General features: G+C 46.9%; 1 protein-coding gene across 3 annotated transcripts in view; it reads left to right on the top strand.

Moving 5' to 3' along the window:
* Positions 1-6,000, top strand: part of RUSC2 (RUN and SH3 domain containing 2) — a 74,342-nt gene that overhangs the window by 46,776 nt on the left and 21,566 nt on the right. Inside the window, exon 1 of one of the 3 annotated variants that reach the window (XM_023519330.1) lies at positions 2,628-3,449. The exons of the other annotated variants lie outside the window; for them this stretch is intronic. The gene's annotated coding sequence lies outside the window, so the exon portion shown is untranslated. Of the gene's footprint in view, positions 1-2,627; positions 3,450-6,000 lie in introns of those variants that run through there. 3 annotated transcript variants of the gene reach the window in all.

Genomic DNA, 6,000 nt, shown 5'->3' with positions numbered 1-6,000 from the left:
TCGAACCCGCCACCTTAGGTGTACGTGGCTGGCGCCTTAGCCGCTTGAGCCACAGGCGCCGAGCCTGTTTTGTTTTTCTTAATGATGTTACTTGGCAGTATAAGCAGTTGGCAGTTCTGTATTGATCCCCCAGTTTTTCATGGGAGTTTTTTCTTGTCTGTAAGATAAAAATCCTGCAACCACTGGTTCAGAGAACAGGGAGATTATTTCTGGTTCTGGGGTGATCCAAGAAGACTTAATGGAAGAGTTGCTCTGGGCCTTGCAGATTTGAATAATTTTGAGTATGGCCATTGTAACAGGCAAGAGAATCAGAATGAACAAAGGCAGCAGAGTGGAAATTAGCTTATAAAATAGGTTTAAAGGACTACATGATGGGAGATGGAAAATAAGGTTGGGTGGAAAGGGATTAGACAGCTAAGATGGAAGACCTTTAAAGCCCAAATGAGGAATTTCAACTTGCTTCTCTGGGTAGTGGGAAGCCATTTACAGGAACAGGAGGAATTTTCTTTTCGTTTCTTTCTTTCTTTTTTTTTTTTTTCCTGGTGAGGTACAGTCTCACTTTGTTGCCCTTGGTAGAGTGCCATGGCATCATAGCACACAGCAACCTCAAACTCTTGGGCTCAAATGATTCTCTTGCCTCAGCCTCCCAAGTAGCTGGGACTACAGGCACCTGCACAACACCTGGCTATCTTTAGAGATGGGGTCTTGCCCTTGCTTTTGCTCAAGTTGGTCTTGAACCATTAGCTCAGGCAATCCACCCACCTCAGCCTCCCAGAGTTCTAGGAAGGAGAAATTTTCTTGAAAAACTTCCTTCATCATTGAAGAAAGGTGGTGCTTTAGAGAGGTAAATCTGGGAGTACTGGACGGTAGATTGCAGGTGAAGAGACTAGTAAAAAGGCAGTTGAGGTTTATAAGTGACAGTATTTGTATATTTTTTCTGGCTAGGAAATAATTTGATCTTTCATCAAAAGCCCTATAGATCTTTGGCAGTAGTGGTTGGAAAGTAAGTGACACTGTGGTCTGTGATGTGGTGAATTAAGCCAAGTACTGAAAGTATGAGAGCTGCCACCTTCCAGAAGCAACTGGAAACATTTCTTAAGTACTAGTTTTCCAGTACAGTGCATGGCTTAGCCTTACAGAAATTTCAGGGCCAAAGTGCTTGAACTCCAAGCACTTGGTCATGGAGATCAACTCTGCCTAAACCTAGTGCTGCTCGTTCAACTCTCTTTGTGTTCTGTATCAGCTAAGGGAAAGGGAAATGTAATAACACCATTTCTGCTCCTTTAAACCTCTTCAAGAGGACTCCCAATGGTTAGCTAGTTTTATGAACTGCAGTCTCCCTTTCCTACCTGTTTTCTGCTTTGTAGGTTCCAGAGGCCATGGCTCCTCAGAGACAGGTCTTTGTGTATTTTTGTCCTCTCTATAATTCCACTCAGCCAAGCATGGTGTCAGTGGATACATGGGTCTCATAGGGAATAGAAGAATCAAGAAAGGTAAAGAAAACTCATCTCTTTCTAGTCCTGAGAGGTAGCTGCTATGTTCCTGGCCAGAGGTTTTGCCAGCTCTGCTGTCTTAGGACCTGAAATCCAAGTGCTTGGCTATGGAGTCCAGATAGTAGTCAACATTGGGAAGGAGCCCTAGGCTGGGCTAGTGCTTGGGGACCAAGACCAGCTTGAGACCATCTCTGTGCTCAAGGGTAGTAACAGGGAGCAGTGGCATGAAGTGAACAGTGACGGCTCGGTACTTATAGCTCAAGGAGCTAAGGCACCAGCCACATACGCCAGAGTTGGTGGGTTTGAATCAGCCCGGGCCTGCCAAACAACAATGACAACTACAACCAAAAAATAGCTGGACATTGTGGTGGGCACCTGTAGTTCCAGCCACTTGGGAGGCAGAGGCAAGAGAATCGCTTAAGCCCAGGAGTTGGAGGTTGCTGTGAGCTGTGATGCCATTGCCCTCTATCCAGGGCAACAGCTTGAGGCTCTGTCTCAAAAAAGAAGAAGTGGACAGTGACAGTGCTGCTGCTTACTGTACCACTGGCTCTGGCTATGGTTTCTCCTGTTTTCTTACCCCCACAGAACTGGCTCAGAACCTGAGGAGGATTGAGCTAGGAAGGGGCAGAGGACTCTATAAGGCAGGACTGAGAATTCTTTGCATCCTCAGTCTTCTTGGCTTAAGGGATCCTCCTGCCTCAACCTCCTGAGTGACTAGGATAATAGACGTGTGCTACCACACCTTTTATTATCTATTTATTAATTATTATTATTTTTTTTAGATAAACGTCTCAAGCTGTCATCCAGGATAGAGTGCTATGGCATCATAGTTCACAGCATCCTCTAACTCTTGGGCTTAAGCGAGCCTCATGCCTCAGTTTTTCTATTTTTAGTGGAGACAGGGTCTCGCTTTTGCTCAGGATGATCTTGAACTTGTGAGCTCAATCAGTCCACTCACCTCAGCCTCTCAGAGTGCTGGGATTACAGGTGTGAGCCACTCCACCCAGCCTCACACCCAGCTTTTAAATTTCTTTTTAAGAGATGGAGCCTTCCTTTCTTGTCCAGGCTGGTATTGAACTCCTGGCCTCATGTGATCCTCCCACCTCAGTCTCCCAAAGTGCTCATACTATAGGCATGCGCCACTGTACCTGGCCCAGCCTCTCTTTCTGAGACAGACCCCGTTTCCTGAGGAGGCACATCCAAGGAAGCCTAGTGCTAAAACTAATTAGACACCCCCAAGGACTGAGCTTGGCTTTACAGCTAGCAGAACGGTGACTGGTTGCTGCAGCCCCTTTTCAGGGCTTTACGAATACCCCTCCCAGGCTGATGGCTCTGCCTGAGACTAGTCTGAATCCTAGTGAGAGAAAAAGCTGGAAAACAAGGAGTCATTCACAGTGGGTGAAAAGAGGAGGGAGAGGTTTCTGGCTAAGATCTAAAAGGAGGGGCCTAAGGAAGGAAGGAAGGAAGAGAGGGAGGAAGCTCCAAGGCCCTGCCCAGACATCTTCCCTGAGACTCGTAAGGACTAGAGAGAAGCTAGGCGCAGTTCTCCCTATTTTCCCACTGCTGTCTTGAGAATTCTCCATCTCCAGCACTTAATTGCGCTCTGTGGCTGACTTCTGTCTCTACCCTCCCCCTTCCCCAGGCCAACAGGCCCACAGGGACCGACAGGGAGGGAGGCTGAGTGGCTGCACTGTGGGCATGCCTGCTCCTTACCCTTCCCCCTTCCCTGAGCAGCAACGTCACCACAGCACCAGCAGCCGCGGCAGCAGCAAGGAGGCTAGGGCTGGGATTGCGCAGCCTCCCTGCATTAGCAACGATGCCATTGTATTAACAGAAATCAGATCTTAGGAAATCAGCCCAGGTCCCGTAGAACAGTGCCTCAGCTGGAACTGTCAAGGTACAGGTTGATCGGAGTGCAAAAGGAACAGAAGCCTCTGGGTCTGGCTCCTTACAGAGGTATGGCTCAGCGGGGCTTGGGGGAGGGGCAGGGCAGAGATGCCAGGATAGCACGTTTGGGTCCTGGCTTCTGAGGGTTGGCTTTGTCTTTCCAAAAGGAAGAGGTGGGCGGGGTGGAGTGGGGTGGGGGGGAACTGAGCAGGGCGTGAGCATAAGCATTAGACAAGCTCATCATGCATACATTTGGGCTGTGGTGCAGGGATGGGGAAATGCCTGGGTTGGGCGAATGCCATTTATGCTATTTTGTCAAGAAGCAGAAGATTCTGTCCTTTCTTTCTGGACATTTCTAATGAAGATGCTATAGTATGGGGGAGTTAAGATCTAGAAACAAAGACTTAATGGGAGGAGACATCCCTAAAGCTACTGTAAATTTATGATGGAGAATATTCAGGGATCCACTCAGCTTTCAAGAGCTGGGAAGCCTTTTCCTCCACATGCACAGACACACACACACCATATCTTCTAGTGCTCTGGGAGCCAGTAGGCTCCAGGTAAGGGTGGAGTAAGCAAGAATGTAGCCAAAAGGCCCTACAATACAGGAGAGGGGCACAGTCATTGCAATGCCTGGGGCACCTGACTTGTTATAATCAGCCTTGTTATACAGACTTAGATTCCTAGCAGGTGGAGACCTAAATATAAGCTGACATTCCCAAATCTACCCTCCTGCTCTCTTCCTTTCAATTCTACTCAAGAGAAGACCCAGTCAGGAAAAGAGTTATCAGCCCTATCTCAGAGGCTCCTTATCTGGGTCTCAAGTCAAGGTCAGATTGCTAGATAATAGCAACTGAATACCATTGTCTTCCCAGTCTTCCTTCAGAAGGCCAAAAAATAGGGAGGGGATTTCTATGGCAGAAAGACTCTCATGACCAAAGACAGGTAAACCTTTCTTCTGGGCTTTTCCACCCAGATAATTTCCCTTTTGCTGAGCAGGTAGAAAGAGTTGCTTAAATTCCCATTTCCACTGAGCACCTTGGTGGGCGATTTAGAAACATAGGATAATAGGAGAAGGTAGTTCGACATTGTGCAAATACGTGGTTGAGGAGCACACTGGGTAGTTATGGCAGTTTGCTAGTTCCCAGGAAGTGTCTAGGAATGTGAACCACAGAGCAGGAGAAAGGAAGTTTGGGTACCATGAATGGGGCAGAGACATGAGGGCTAGGAACTAGGCAGGAGGTGGGGTTGACAAGTGTTATCAGAGCATGGGAACAGTAATATGAAAGGACTGAAGGTTCAGAGAATAGAGAGGCAAGTAGATATAACCCATGTAAGTGAGGGCTAGACTGTGGGCCTACCCAGGAAAGGTAGGAAGTTGCTGTTCTGGGAGCAGGGTAAATGCCAGGACTATAAGAAGAGCGTGTGGTCCTGATCCTTTTCTTTGGGAGGCAGTTGTAGTGGAAATAATTAAGAATTGGCCAGGCTTGGGCGGTGTCTGTGCCTCAGTGAGTAGGGCACCGGCCCCCTATACCAAGGGTGGCGGGTTCAAACCAGGCCCCGACCAAACTGCAACAACAACAACAACAAAAATAGCCGGGCATTGTGGCAGGCGCATATAGTCCCAGCTACTCGGGAGACTGAGGCAAGAGAATCGCCTAAGCCCAAGAGCTGGAGGTTGCTGTGAGCTGTGATGCCATGGCATTCTACTAAGGGCAATAAAGTGAGACTCCTGTCTCTTAAAAAAAAAAAAAATTGGGCAGACTTGGGTTTGAATTTCATCTCATTTGTGTAAATGTGAGCAAACTACTTATATGCACTAAGCTTTGGTTTTCTCATCTGTAAAATGGGAGTGATTAGGCCTACTTGAATGTGTTACAGTGGAATTAGAGATGATACACGTAAATTACCTGGCATATAAGTACTTAATAAAGGATTACTAATAAATAGTATTATGATAGACCAAGAGGCACTCATTTGCAACAAGGGCCAAGAAACGGGCTCTCATAACAGGCTTTTCCTGATTCTGGAGAGCTAGACTTCATAACTTTTATGTTGGGTAGGCACACCACTCCACTGTCTACCTCGTAGGTAGAGCTAGAGTACTCATCTTCTGAAAGAGCTTCTACTTTCTTCTCACTCTGGATCCTCTGTTTCTTCCCCTCCTCGCCTTCTATGTCTTTCTACTTAATTAGGGTACAAAAAGAGTCTGAAATGAGCTCTTCTGGCTCAATGTTTCCTCTTCAGTTTTGTTGGAACTTGTGAGCCACAGTATTAAACTTGTCTTGATATAGACCAGGTCACTCCCAGGAAAGAAATCTGAGATATGCTCTAAAGAAATGTGCTTTGGGGTGTCTGAAATCAAGTTATATGTACAATTTACTCTACTGTTGCTTTTTTTTTTTTTTTTGAGAGAGAGTCTCACTATGTCTCCCTCCATAGAGTGCTATGCTATCATAGCTCACAGCAACCTCAAACTCTTGGGCTTAAGCAATTCTTTTGCCTCAGCCTCCAGAGTAGCTAGGCCTACAGGCACCCACCACAACACCCAGCTATTTTTGTTGTTGTTGTCATTGCTCTTTAGCAGGCCCAGGCCAACTTCGAACCTGCCAGCCCAGGT

The sequence above is a fragment of the Otolemur garnettii genome, unplaced genomic scaffold (genome assembly GCF_000181295.1).
Source record: "Otolemur garnettii isolate 467f Iridium unplaced genomic scaffold, OtoGar3 scaffold00172, whole genome shotgun sequence".
Classification (NCBI taxonomy): Eukaryota; Metazoa; Chordata; class Mammalia; order Primates; family Galagidae; genus Otolemur; species Otolemur garnettii.
The sequence above is the reverse complement of the archived record's forward strand: the minus strand, read 5'-3'. Positions and strand labels throughout refer to the sequence as shown.